Here is a 13,363-nt window from a genome sequence, read left to right on the forward strand (position 1 = left end):
GCAGCCAGGCGATTTGCCTCAACCTCCCACCCCGCCATAAACATCTCTTCCTTACTCTCTCAGATATTGTGGAGCACACAGCAAGCAGTAATAACAATGGGAATATTTCAGAGTAACAGCTGTGTTAGTCTGTATTCGCAAAAAGAAAAGGAGTACTTGTGGCTCCTTAGAGACTAACCAGTTTATTTGAGTATAAGCTTTCGTGAGCTACATCCGATGAAGTGAGCTGTACACGAAAGCTGGTGCTCAAATAAATTGGTTAGTCTCTAATGGGAATATTGGTTTCGCTGAGGTCTAACTGAGTCAGTAAACTGCGCAGGCATCCAAATGCACATTCTATCACCATTCTGTACTTGCTCAGCCTATAGTTGAACAGCTCCTGACTACTGTTCAGGCTGCCTGTGTATGGCTTCATGAGCCATGGCATTAAGGGGTAGGCTGGGTCACCAAGGATAACTGTAGGCATTTCAACATCCCCAACCGTTATTTTCTGGTCTGGGAAGAAAGTCCCTTGCTGCAGCTGTTGAAACAGACCAGCATTCCTGAAGATGTGAGCGTCATGTACCTTTCCCGGCCATCCCCCGTTGATGTTGGTGAAACGTCCCTTGTGATCCACCAGTGCTTGCAGCACCATTGAAAAGTACCCCTTTCGTTTTATGTACTAGCTGCCTTGGTGCTCCGGTGCCAAGATAGGGATATGGGTTCCGTCTATTGCCCCATTGCAGCAAAGCCATCCACTATGACCTGCATGTTTCCCAGAGTCACTACCCTTGATAGCAGCAGCTAAGTGATTGTGTTGGCTACTTGGATCACAGCAGCCCCCACAGTAGATTTGCCCACGCCAAATTGATTCCTGACTGACCAGTAGCTGTCTGGCATTGCAAGCTTCCAGAGGGCTGTCGCCACTCGTTTGTGAACTGTGAGGGCTGCTCTCATCTTGGTATTCTTGCGCTTCAGGGTAGGGGAAAGCAAGTCACAAAGTTCCATGAAAGTGCCCTTACGCATGTGAAAGTTTCGCAGCCATTGGTAATCGTCCCAGACCTGCCAACACTATGTGGTCCCACCAGTCTGTGCTTGTTTCCAGGGCCCGGAATCAGCGTTCCATGGCATGAACTTGCCCTATTGCCACCATGATGTCCACATTGCTGGGGCCCATACTTTGAGAGAAGTCTGTGTCCATGTCATCATCACTCTCCTCACTGCATTGCCGTCGCCTACTCGCCTGCTTTTGCAGGTTCTGGTTCTGCATATACTGCTGGATAGTGCGTGTGGTGTTTAGAACTGTCATAACTGCCGTGGTGATCTGAGCGGGCTCCAGGCAGGAGAATAGAGTGGCAGCGGAAGTGGCGGATGGATGGTGATGCTGACAGCAGTATGGCGCCTGCACTGAAAAAGTCGTAAAACGATTGTTGGCTATTTCTTTCACGGGAGGGGGGAACCAAGGGGTAGGCTGGCAGCAGATGGTGCAGTACACCTGCTAGCTGTCATAGTCTCCTGGGTGCTCGCAGTGATGCTGGCTGGGAGAGCAGCCTGAGGCAGAATGGCCCCCTCAAGGATTGAGGTCATAACCCTGGGTTTTGCAGGCCAATGGTCAAACCACTGAGCTATCCCTCTGCCAATATTCCAGGGAGGACTGAATCTCCATTAGACAAAACTTAAAGAAGAGAATGACCTGAGTCACTCCCATTTATGTCCAGGCACCCCCGATCGACCTCACCGAGGCTGGCCCAGAGCATCCAGGCGACGACGAGGATGGCTACCAGTTGTAATGCACCATCTGCTGCCACAAGGGAATGAGCTGCTGCTGTGTAGCAATGCAGTCCCACGTCTGCCAGCACCCAGGAGACTTATGGTGACGTTGAGCTGAGCAGGCTCCATGCTTGCCATGGTATGGCGTCTGCACGGGTAACCCAGGAAAAAAGGCATGAAACGATTGTCTACTGTTGCTTTCTCGGAGGGAGGGAGGGAGGGAGGGACGAGGGGCCTGACGACATGTACCCAGAACCACCAGCGACAATGTTTTTTGCCCCATCAGGCATTGGGATCTCAACCCAGAATTCCAGTGGTCGGCGGAGACTGCGGGAACTGTGGGTTAGTTACCCACAGTGCAAGGCTCCGGAAGTCGATGCTTGGCTCGGTACTGTGGACGCAGTCCGCTGACTTAATGGTCTTAAGTGGGGACACACACAATCGACGCTATAAAATTGATTTCTAAAAAATCAACTTCTATAAATTTGACCTAATTTCATAGTGTAGACATAGCTTAAGACAAGTAATTTAACTTTATTAAGGCTGGCTGAATCTGTTGTGTTTAAAATGTTTTGATTTACATCCCCGCCACATGTGAAGGTAAACAATCGTGCGTCCTTGTTGGATGTTAAATGAACATATTTGTAGCTGCAGAATTTTTGGCTTTTTTCATCATTCCCATGTAACTATTAAGCAGCCTTTTGGCATTTTCTTAAGAATGGATAAATCTAACTGCACTACATGAGTGAATATTCCGTGTAATGATCAGAAAGGCAAACTCTCTGAAATCTCTGAGCATATTGGGTTTTTGTCTTTCAATTATGTGGTGGAATGTGGATCTGTTAGTCATGAGTCTAAGCAAATAGCATTTTTGGGGAAAGTTCAAGTACTGAATTTTCTCAGTGACCACTGCTGTTCATACTGCTGGTGACAGCAAATTCCAGTCAATGGGTCATTACGTTCTGGTTGGATACCCATTATAATTAAATCATTCTCTTTGTCTATGTTCAGTGAACCTTCTTTATTAGACTAACTCTCACAGGAAGATAATGTACCTTTTCATTTTGGAGAGAGTCCTAGTGGTGTCTCTTTGGCAGGGCAAGGTAAACATTTTGATGTCTGCGTTCTGCCCACTGACATTCCTTGTAGGTTTTGGTTTGTGGATTATAGTTTGGGTACATGGTGCTGCATTGTACAGTACAGTAGTTTGTTTGTGTGGGTGTTTTTGCTTTGAACTGGAATCTTGGTTAATCCCTTCATACTCCAATGCGAGCATCATATGATTTGGAGGTGTTTGTTTAGTTCACACAATGCTGCAGAGCTTCTCCTTTTCATCTAGTTTTGATCTACTTAAAAACACTGAAAATCTGGGAGTCTTCAGTCAAGGAAATATCCACATCTGTTGAATTCTTAATAAGTTCTCAGTGATTCATGTTGTTTTGGGGTTTCACTCATGTTTCAGATCTCTCCTGTTCGTAAAAACCTGCATCTCATACAATCATCTGTGATACTAACTTTCTTAGCATTGCAAAACTAGAGTCTCCTCAGTAAAAACATCTAAACTGGACTTAAAGGGGAAATCTAATTGAAGTCTGGCTCTGTTCATATGTCACAAATTTGTAGTATTTCACTGTTCAAAAAAATTTCCCTTTTCCAGAAAAAGAAGCAGACCTGCCAGGTGAAAGGAATATTTTAAAAAAAAAAATGTAGTAAAGAGGTGTGATAAATATTATGTGACACCTTTAAAATCCTGTTGCCATAAATAGGTTTGCACAGATGTAACTGAGTGAAACTTGGTAAACAAGTATGATGCATAAGGGAATACAATCCAGCTCTTGTGTTGGCTCTGGAGTTCCAGCAAGAGTAAGGCCATGTAGCGAGCTTACACAGCTGTATGCTGTAAGATCACTTGTGTAGCCACTCTCTGCCTATATAAAACCGCTCCTGTCAATATGAAACCACGTCAGTGAGCAGCAGTAGTGATGTCGGCAGGAGGAGCACTCCCACCACGCTGTGCACAGTACCACTTATGCCGGTAAAACTTACATCGCTTGGGGTGTATGTGTATTTTCACACCGCGGAGTGACAAAAGTTTTGCCGACATAAGTGGTAGTGTAGACATAGAATCATAGAATATTGGGGTTGGAAGGGACCTCAGGAGGTCATCTAGTCCAACCCACTGCTCAAAGCAGGACCAATCCCCAACTAAATCATCCCAGGCAGGGCTTTGTCAAGCCTGACCTTAAAAACCTCTAAGGAAGGAGATTCCACCGCCTCCCTAAGTAACCCATTCCAGTGCTTCACCACCCTCCTAGTGAAATAGTTTTTCCTAATATCCAACCTAAACCTCCCCCACTGCAACTTGAGACCATTACTCCTTGTCCTATCATCTGCTACCACTGAAAACAGTCCAGATCCATCCTCTTTGGAATCCCCTTTGAGGTAGTTGAAAGCATCTGTCAAATCCCCCCTCATTCTTCTCTTCTGCAGACTAAATTATCTCAGTTCCTTCAGCCTCTCCTCATAAGTCATGTGATCCAGCCCCCTATTCATTTTTGTTGCCCTCTGCTGGACTCTTTCCAATTTTTCCACATCCTTGTAGTGTGGGGCCAAAAATTGGACACAGTACTCCAGATGAGGCCTCACCAATGCTGAATAGAGGGGAATGATCACGTCCCTCATCTGCTGGCAATGCTCCTACTTATACAGCCCAAAATGCTGTTAGCCTTCTTGGCAACAAGGGCACACTTCATTGACGTAACCTAACTTTGCTTGGAGTACCTTCAGTAGTGGTCTCGACTCCTGGGACATCTCTGAACACTGAGGCTGCTTTTTTTCTATTTTTGTGTGTGTTTAAAGTGTAATTAGAGTATGGCTCTTAAACTGAAGTAAATGCAGATCTTGGTGGGAGACTCTAGTCCATGTGCTTTGTACCTTGCTTGCTATGCCAACTGGAGAATCTCTTGCCTTTCCAACCAATGTTTCGTTACAGGGCAGTTTAAGAGGAGTTTTTCAGGTTTCAACCACTCTGCTATTCTGACCGCCCTCCAGTGTTTGCATTATTGTATAGGCAATTTTTCTGTGAGCAGTTGGGAAGGTTTACAGTAGAGAACGGTTCTATGCAGTCTATCCATTCACCTCCTGCCCCAAAAAAACCATTCCAAACTCTGATCTTTGCTTACTCTGTCATAATACTAATTGTAGTAGCAAGCTGACCCTGAAACTCCTGTTAGCCTGGTTCATTATGTTGCTGTCTTTCTCCTCTCTGAGCCTTGCATTAAGGAAATGCCTAAGTTGATATTTTAAACTGAATAAAACTTTTTACTGTTAAACTCCTGAATCTCTTTTTTAAATAGTATATATTCAGCAAAACAAGATTTATAGTTGTAAAAGACTTTTGGCTCTGCTCAGTCTGTTTATCCTTCGTTCTTCTATATCTTTAATGACAGCATGGTTTTGTGGCACAGACTCTAGTGTTTTCTGCGTTTCATTTTCAATGTGAGTTTTACTCTCATTTTGTGTCTCTTGGTTTAATATGTATTGTTGATGTACAGATGGAAGTTCATGTATTGGTTGGCATAATAGTAGTGTTATTCCACCAGCTCATGGCTTGTTTGCCTTTCTGACAAATGTAAACCTTGGAGAATTGTCACTTATGTGGCGATAATCATGTTGTCCTATCTTTGTCTCTAAATTTACAACTTTATAGAGAAATAGGGCTGTTCTCATCTCACAAGTACTTGGCTATGATTAAAGGAGACCATTCTCTGAGTTGTGTAGAATTCTGACACCACCAAGATCTGGTCTACACACCAATTTTGTACTGATGCAACTATTTCTATTTCAGAGTAACAGCTGTGTTAGTCTGTATTCGCAGAAAGAAAAGGAGTACTTGTGGCACCTTAGAGACTAACCAGTTTATTTGAGCACAAGCTTTCGTGAGCTACATCATGCGTCCGATGAAGTGAGCTGTAGCTCACGAAAGCTTGTGCTCAATTAAGTTGGTTAGTCTCTAAAGTGCCACAAGTACTCCCTTTTCTTTTTGCGAACTATTTCTATTGGTGTTTTTTAAAAAAACAAAATAGCAATATAACTACAGTCCTTAATGTGCAGTTATACTGGGGTAAAGATACCTTATACGATTATAGTGGTTCTTCCCCCCCCCCCCCCCCTTTTTTTTTTTTTTTTACAACAATAGCTATACTGGTATAAAGTACTTTTTAAAATGATATAACTGCATCCACACTGGGAGGGTGATTGTGACCTAAAACTAGAGTAGTAATGTAGAACAAATTAGTTGTGTGGGACTGAAAATACTAGAAATATACGAAGTGAAGTAGGTGGCAAAATGCATCAGCTACAGAAGTTGATGGGACAGCAAAGAATACATAATTAGTGGGTCAGTTCACTTATAACATTTAGCTGTCCCAAAATGCTGTCATGTTAGCAGCAAAATTTGAACAAAAAGCAACTTGTTTTGACATGTAAATATGTCTAACAGCATTCCAAATGTCTTTTGCTTCACATGCTCATGTGAAAACTGCTCTCCCGAGAGCCAGATAAGGAGCTAAATAGCCTAGTAGGGTTAAAAGCGGCAAAGAGTCCTGTGGCACCTTATAGACTAACAGACGTATTGGAGCATAAGCTTTCGTGGGTGAATACCCACTTCGTCGGATGCATGTAGTGGAAATTTCCAGAGGCAGGTATAAATATGCAAGCAAGAATCAGGCTAGGGATAACGAGATTAGTTCAATCAGGGAGGATGAGGCCCTCTTCTAGCAGTTGAGATGTGAACACCAAGGGAGGAGAAACTGCTTTTGTCATTGGCTAGCCATTCACAGTCTTTGTTTAATCCTGAGCTAATGGTGTCAAATTTGGAAATGAACTGAAGCTCAGCAGTTTCTCTTTGAAGTCTGGTCCTGAAGTTTTTTTGCTGCAGGATGGCTGCCTTTAAATCTGCTATTGTGTGTCTAGGGAGGTTGAAGTGTTCTCCTACAGGTTTTTGTATATTGCTATTCCTAATATCTGATTTGTGTCAGATATTACGTAAAAGGATAAATGGACACAAATCAAATCCCCGGGGCCAGCTGCACTGGCCGCTGCTCAGGCGGCCCCGGGCCAACCACCCTGGCAGTTGCAGAAGTCACAGAGGTCAGGGAAAGTCATGGAATCCGTGACCTCCGTGACAAGACATGGGGCCCTTGTTATGATGGGGGAGGAAATAACTTGTTGTCAAGCCACCTAAATACATACCACGTGCAATCTAAAGGAATAAGTTGTGTACTGTTGTGCCCTGTATTTAATTGTAACACGTTGCCCAGCTTTCTAATATCTTAAAAATGCTATGCTATTCTAGCCTATCCCAGCAGCTTGAATGTGTGACTGTTTGCCACCAGATCCATGGTATCCAGTGCTGTTAACAGGTGGCTTCGCAGACCCAACACCTCACAATAATCATGATGGTCTCCTTCCTTGAGGTAAAGCTATTTAGAGCTATTGGACAAAGCAGAAGTTGAAGTTACAGATAGTGCTCCGAGTCTCAAAACAGAATTCAATCCCTACTATAAAAGCAGGCATTCCTTTCAAAGCTACCATGATTTCCACTTTGAGATACCCACTGTAACAAAGAGCAAAGAAACAGATCTAGGGGCATTGGATAGCTCAGTTTTCAGAGTAACAGCCGTGTTAGTCTGTATTCGCAAAGAGAAAAGGAGTACTTGTGGCACCTTAGAGACTAACCAATTTATTTGAGCATGAGCTTTCGTGAGCTACAGCTCACTTCATCGGATGCATACCGATGAAGTGAGCTGTAGCTCACGAAAGCTCATGCTCAAATAAATTGGTTAGTCTCTAAGGTGCCACAAGTACTCCTTTTCTCTTTGTGGATAGCTCAGTGTAGCCAGACAATCCCCAAATCTAAAATGATGGCTGACTTCCACCTACACTATCTGTCTGATGGCTTGGTTCCCCAGAAGTTGATTTTTAATCTCCATTTTATCAAAATAAATAGCAGTCAGGACTTTGCTGGGCCTTGTGTACCTGAACATGTCAGGACCCCAAAAGTTTAGATGACAGTCCTGAAGTTCACCTTGATAGTCTTTCACAAGGTTTATCAGAGACAGACCTGGAGAAAGTTATCTTCACGCTTGCTTTGGTACACTCAAGAAATGCCTCATGTTTTCCCACGGTCAGAATTACTCCCAGTATGTAGCTCTAGCTTTCAGCCTCACTAAATCAAACAATTAACAAAATCTTAGCTGCTGTATTCGTTGCCCTCAGAGAGGGATCCACGTTCACCCATTATTTGGTGATTTTTTTCAGAAGATCACTGTTATGAATACAGAGCCTCTAAGACACATTGTTGCTGTTTTTTTTTTTTTTTCCAGACTGTGGCTTCTTGATCAGTTTTCAAGTTACCTTACGTGTTTTCAAATAATTTAGCACCCTAGGATGCTCATCTTGGAGAGATGTCTCAAGATACTGTTAACAATTCATCAGCTATGCTTTCAACAATGATCCACTGTAATAGCATAGAATCTCCTTTCCCCAGCTATTTGGGCTCACCTCTCCTTCAAACTATCAACTGCTTCCCGCTCTTAGCTCATGTAATGGAAAATAAGTTTTTTGGGTAGGTGCCCCATCAAGCCTTTGAAAACCTCATTGTGATTGATGAAAGTGTGAGGACGTATGTCCATGTAGTCCAGAAACCATTGTCACCCTAGAGAGGACTTCAGGAAGCTCAGTTGGCTAATGGGCTGAGCAATGAGCTTCTCTGTACAGAGGTACCAACACACTAATCATGGTGAATACCATGGTGACGGCATTGTGGATCACCAAATATGACTGCCCTATATAAGACTATATAAGATAGGAAGCAACTGTTTTTTAGTTGATGAAGAGGAGCCATTCCAGAGCTGGCTGGCTGATCAGACAGTAGGTGGACAAAGACTGTGAGGAGCACTTTGAGACTCATAAAAGCAAGCAGGCCTAAGAAACTTTGACATCTAAAATCTGTTCCTGTCCCTCCTTACACAAGAGCTAGGTGTATTGGCTTTGCAGTTGACTTTGAATTCATTTTCTTTTGTCATATTCTGGGAGGGGGAGAACGATGAGGATGGGTGTCTGGGCAAGTTTCTCTAGCATGAAAGTACTAGTTTGCTCACAAAATAAAGCCCTTTCCAAAACATTAATATAAACAAAAGATGGTTGTTTGAATGTTTGTTTGTGTGGGGCAAAATTGACACTAGTATAAAATGTTCAGATGGAATTGCAATTCAGGAGTAACTAACCAGCTCATGAATAAACTGTTCACAATTTTTCCAGCTCCACTTTAGGGGAGAGGGTGGGGCTGGGCTACATTTTATTTAACAGCCTAGTAAAAATATCCTTGAGTTGAAAAAATGATAGTTTGGGTCAGTAGTGTGCTCATTTATATTATTTTTACTGGTCACTTGAAACCACTCTTTTGAGGCTTACTTTAATAAAAGTTAATATTTAGATGTTTGCCATGCTCAGTGAAAATATGCTATCTGAACATTTTGTCTATTTGTCAGAATGTTAAATGTGAAATGGAGAAGCTGTGCTTTCATTTTTTAGTTACTGCTTACACAAATGAAGAGTAAAACTTCTTGTCCATGGACCCTATATTAACAGTCTAAGTGAATGTTTATTGATGGACAACATGCAGGGACTTAGAATCATAGAATATCAGGGTTGGAAGGGACCTCAGGAGGTCATCTAGTCCAACCCCCTGCTCAAAGCAGGACCAATCCCCAACTAAATCATCCCAGCCAGGGCTTTGTCAAGCCTGACCTTAAAAACTTCTAAGGAAGGAGATTCTACCACCTCCCTAGGTAACGCATTCCAGTGTTTCACCACCCTCCTAGTAAAAAAGTTTTTCCTAATATCCAACCTAAACCTCCCCCACTGCAACTTGAGACCATTACTCCTTGTCCTGTCCTCTTCTACCATTGAGAATAGTCTAGAACCATCCTCTCTGGAACCACCTCTCAGGTAGTTGAAAGCAGCTATCAAATCCCCCCTCATTCTTCTCTTCTGCAGACTCAACAATCCCAGTTCCCTCAGCCTCTCCTCATAAGTCATGTGTTCCAGACCCCTAATCATTTTTGTTGCCCTTCGCTGGACTCTCTCCAATTTATCCACATCCTTCTTGTAGTGTGGGACCCAAAACTGGACACAGTACTCCAGATGAGGCCTCACCAATGTCGAATAGAGGGGGACGATCACGACTTCTGTAATTGCATTCACACTCTCTTGCAGTGTGAGGTGAAACCCTGTCCCACCACTAGGAAATGTAACTAAGGATAACCATCTAATATCTGGGCATAATAAGGTACTAAAAATAAGGTTACTCTCTCTGCTATATCTACCCTATTATGAATAGGACCTAGAGACCTTAAGAGCTGTGAATCTCTATGCTAATGGTTTCTGTATAAATTATTTTTTATTCTGTTTGAGGCCATTTAACAGTATTTATAGATTTGGCCTGCTAAGAGATAAGGCTATCACACTGTTCTCTTGATATCCTGGAAGGGACTTGAGTATGCTTTTTGGCCTATGTTCAGAAACATGCTACAGAGCATAGGCAATGAATGCAAAGTGTTGATAATCCAAACTTGTTTCCTTAAGCAGTGGGGAAAGTCACCAGGCCTAAGAAAATCTGGTCTGAGCCAGTCTTGTGGGACTCTTGACACAGTTTCTTTTTCTTCTGGTGTTTATAGTAACAGTTCTGCTACTGTTGGTCCTATTTTGTGAGAGAGAGAACGTGCAGTAGAAATGTCATACCAAGCCGCTGCCTTCCTACCATACTGCTCTTCTTCGGGGTTCCTCAGTCTGTAAGGAGTTTTGCTGTGTTGTCCAGTATAATGCTGTGAAAAGAGATCCTGTCTGTTTTTTAAGTCTGTCTTATCTTCTATCTTAATTTTTTGTAGGCAACAGAGAAAATGGATTGGTTAGTTCTAAAGTCAGTCAAAATATAACTAAATCCCAGTCTTTTCCTCTAATTACTATTGGCATAATCCTCTTCAAGGTTTTTTAAAAACCATCAACAAAAGAATCCTCTGATGGTACTCAGAGATAGGCTTGAAAGACTGGATACGGCAGGTGCACTCAGGAGCACAACAGGATCAGTCTACATTCAGTTCACATTTGGACGGCTTCTTTCATAACCAAAAGAGATGAAAACCTAAACTTAAAAAAAAAAAAAAAAATTTAAATCTTAATTCTGCAGAAACTGATAGTTTTGCACCCAGTATGGAATGTTTCCCTCTGACAACTGGTGGGTGTCTTTTTTTCAAACTTAGCTCTTTACATGTGAATTTTTTTATATGTAACTTGGATGCTGGCAGACGTTTTCCAGTAAATATCTTCCACAGAAAAGGTTGGCTGCATCAGAAAAAACATTGCTGTTAATACTCAGCTTCTATTTGGGCTGGCTTTGCAAAAGGTATGTCTTCAGAATTGAAACAGATATAAAAGCAAGAACATACAGTAGCTAAAAAACACTTTAAAATTTATTACAAAAGCATGTTTAGTAAGAATGTCATAACCCAGTCCAACAAATAGGAAGAGTCAACTTCAAGAATAAAGTGTATTGTGGACCGAGGCTTCACACCAGGAACACAGGTTAAGGGAATGCTTTCAGGTAACGTAAGTCCCCCAGATCTAGCTTTTGGAAACAAGTTAAACTTACAAAACCTAAACTATTTAAAAATAGTGAATTAAATGTTTACATTCCAAACACTGCAGCAGCATTTTATTTCACATGAGCACCCGAAAGTGAAATTTACTAGTCTTTTTCATCCAAGCTGAGGGAGAACACAAAATATATAAACAGCATAGTCAGCAAAATAAGTTAAATGTTTAAAGCTTTCAGTTTTAACTGGGAATTGTAAACATCTGTGGCTTTGTTATGGGAACTTTTTGCCTTGCACTGTAGCTTTAACTTGAAATGTCCTTTATCTTTTAAAATTCTTTAACACCTCATAGTACACACAATATTCTGATCAGTTTCTCAAAACCTGTAACAGTTTAAAAAGTTAGCTTTTTTGCACTTCCGTTTGTGGATCTCAAAGCACTGCAGCTCTGGTGAGGTAGGTAAGAGTTACTGCTCTGAACAGATTAGCAAACGTGTACTGATACTCTGTCGAAAGTCTGTCAGTCTGTGGCAGATCTGGGAATAGGAACCAAATCTCTCAGCTTTAATCATGATCAATTCTTCCTTCCTCTTCACTGCTTAGTTTTGTTCCTGCTTACTATTTCACTTTTTTCTCACCCCTCTCAATTTTGTCCATTTATGTTTTGGAGACTTGTTCAGACATCTATGGCATGGTTTGGTGGCCATTCTCTTTCTTCAGATGGGTTGATATCTGTGAACAATCAAGGAGATTCCTTCAGTGTCTCCAACAACAAGTTAGACAGAACACCACTTCACATCTTCTCTGCTTAAACATCTGTTTCAATTAGAAACTCTATTTCTGACTTCAGTTTGTTGAGCAGTTTTGCTTCCACCTAGGGTTAGCTGTGAAATTTCCTGAGTTATACTAATAGCACCGGCGTGGCTGCATCAGCGCTGGTTCATCTGGTTCACCTTGCTTCTGGAAACGTCCATAGTGGCCCCTCTCACCTTACCGCTGGTTCCCGACCTGATCACACAGGACCAGGGCCGACTCCAGCACCCGAATCTGGAATCGCTCCACCTTACAGCCTGGATGCTCCATGGCTAAGTGCCGCAGAGCTGTCTTGTTTGGCCCAGATCAGACAAGTCCTCCTGGGTAGTAGAAAGCCCTCCACCAGGGCTACATATCTGGCCAAGTGAAAAGGTTCTCCATCTGGGTGGAGCAACACAGTCAGTCGCTGCTCCTCGCCCCCATACCGTTTATACTGGACTACCTCCTTCACCTAAAAAAACATCAAAACCTGTCCCGGTCATCAATAAGGGTCCACTTAGCTGCTATCTCCGCCTACCATCCGGGGGCAGATGGTCTCTTGGTCTTTGCAAATCCTGTAGTCAGTCATTTTCTCAAGGGTTTGGACAGGCTCTTCCCGCACACGCGTCAGCCTGTCCCTGCCTGGGACCTCAGTTTAGTCCTCTCCAGGCTTACAGGCACTCCATTCGAACCTCTGGCCACCTGCTCCTTGTTATATCTTTTGTTCAAGGTCGCGTTCCTCATGGCAATTACCTCGGCTCGACGGGTCTTGGAGCTCAGGGCCCTCACGTCTGAGCCCCCTTACACAGCTTTTCATAAGGATAAGGTCCAACTCAGGCCTCATCCGGCTTTTCTCCCGAAGGTTATCTCCCATTTTCACATTACCCAGGACATCTTCCTCCCAGTGTTTTATCCCGGCCCACACTCCTCCAATAGGGAGTGCAGGCTCCACTCACTGGATGTGCGTAGGGCCTCAGGCTTCTACGTAGAGAGAACTAAGTCATTCCGGAAGTCCATCCAACTCTTTGTAGCCATGGCGGACAGAATGAAAGGCCTCCCGGTATCCTCTCAACGCATATCGTCGTAAGTCACGTCCTGCATTAGGGAGTGCTACACCCTGGCAAAGGAGCCCGCTCCGCAGATAACCCCCCTCCTCTGTGGCGTTC

General features: G+C 43.1%; 1 protein-coding gene across 10 annotated transcripts in view; it reads left to right on the forward strand.

Annotated features, from left to right (window-relative positions):
* Nucleotides 1–13,363, forward strand: part of MTMR3 (myotubularin related protein 3) — a 233,500-nt gene that overhangs the window by 21,288 nt on the left and 198,849 nt on the right. Inside the window, exon 2 of one of the 10 annotated variants that reach the window (XM_077835116.1) lies at nt 1,698–1,888. The exons of the other annotated variants lie outside the window; for them this stretch is intronic. The gene's annotated coding sequence lies outside the window, so the exon portion shown is untranslated. The remainder of the gene's footprint in view (nt 1–1,697; nt 1,889–13,363) is intronic. 10 annotated transcript variants of the gene reach the window in all.

This window comes from Eretmochelys imbricata, chromosome 15 (genome assembly GCF_965152235.1).
Source record: "Eretmochelys imbricata isolate rEreImb1 chromosome 15, rEreImb1.hap1, whole genome shotgun sequence".
In the NCBI taxonomy this organism is placed as follows: Eukaryota; Metazoa; Chordata; order Testudines; family Cheloniidae; genus Eretmochelys; species Eretmochelys imbricata.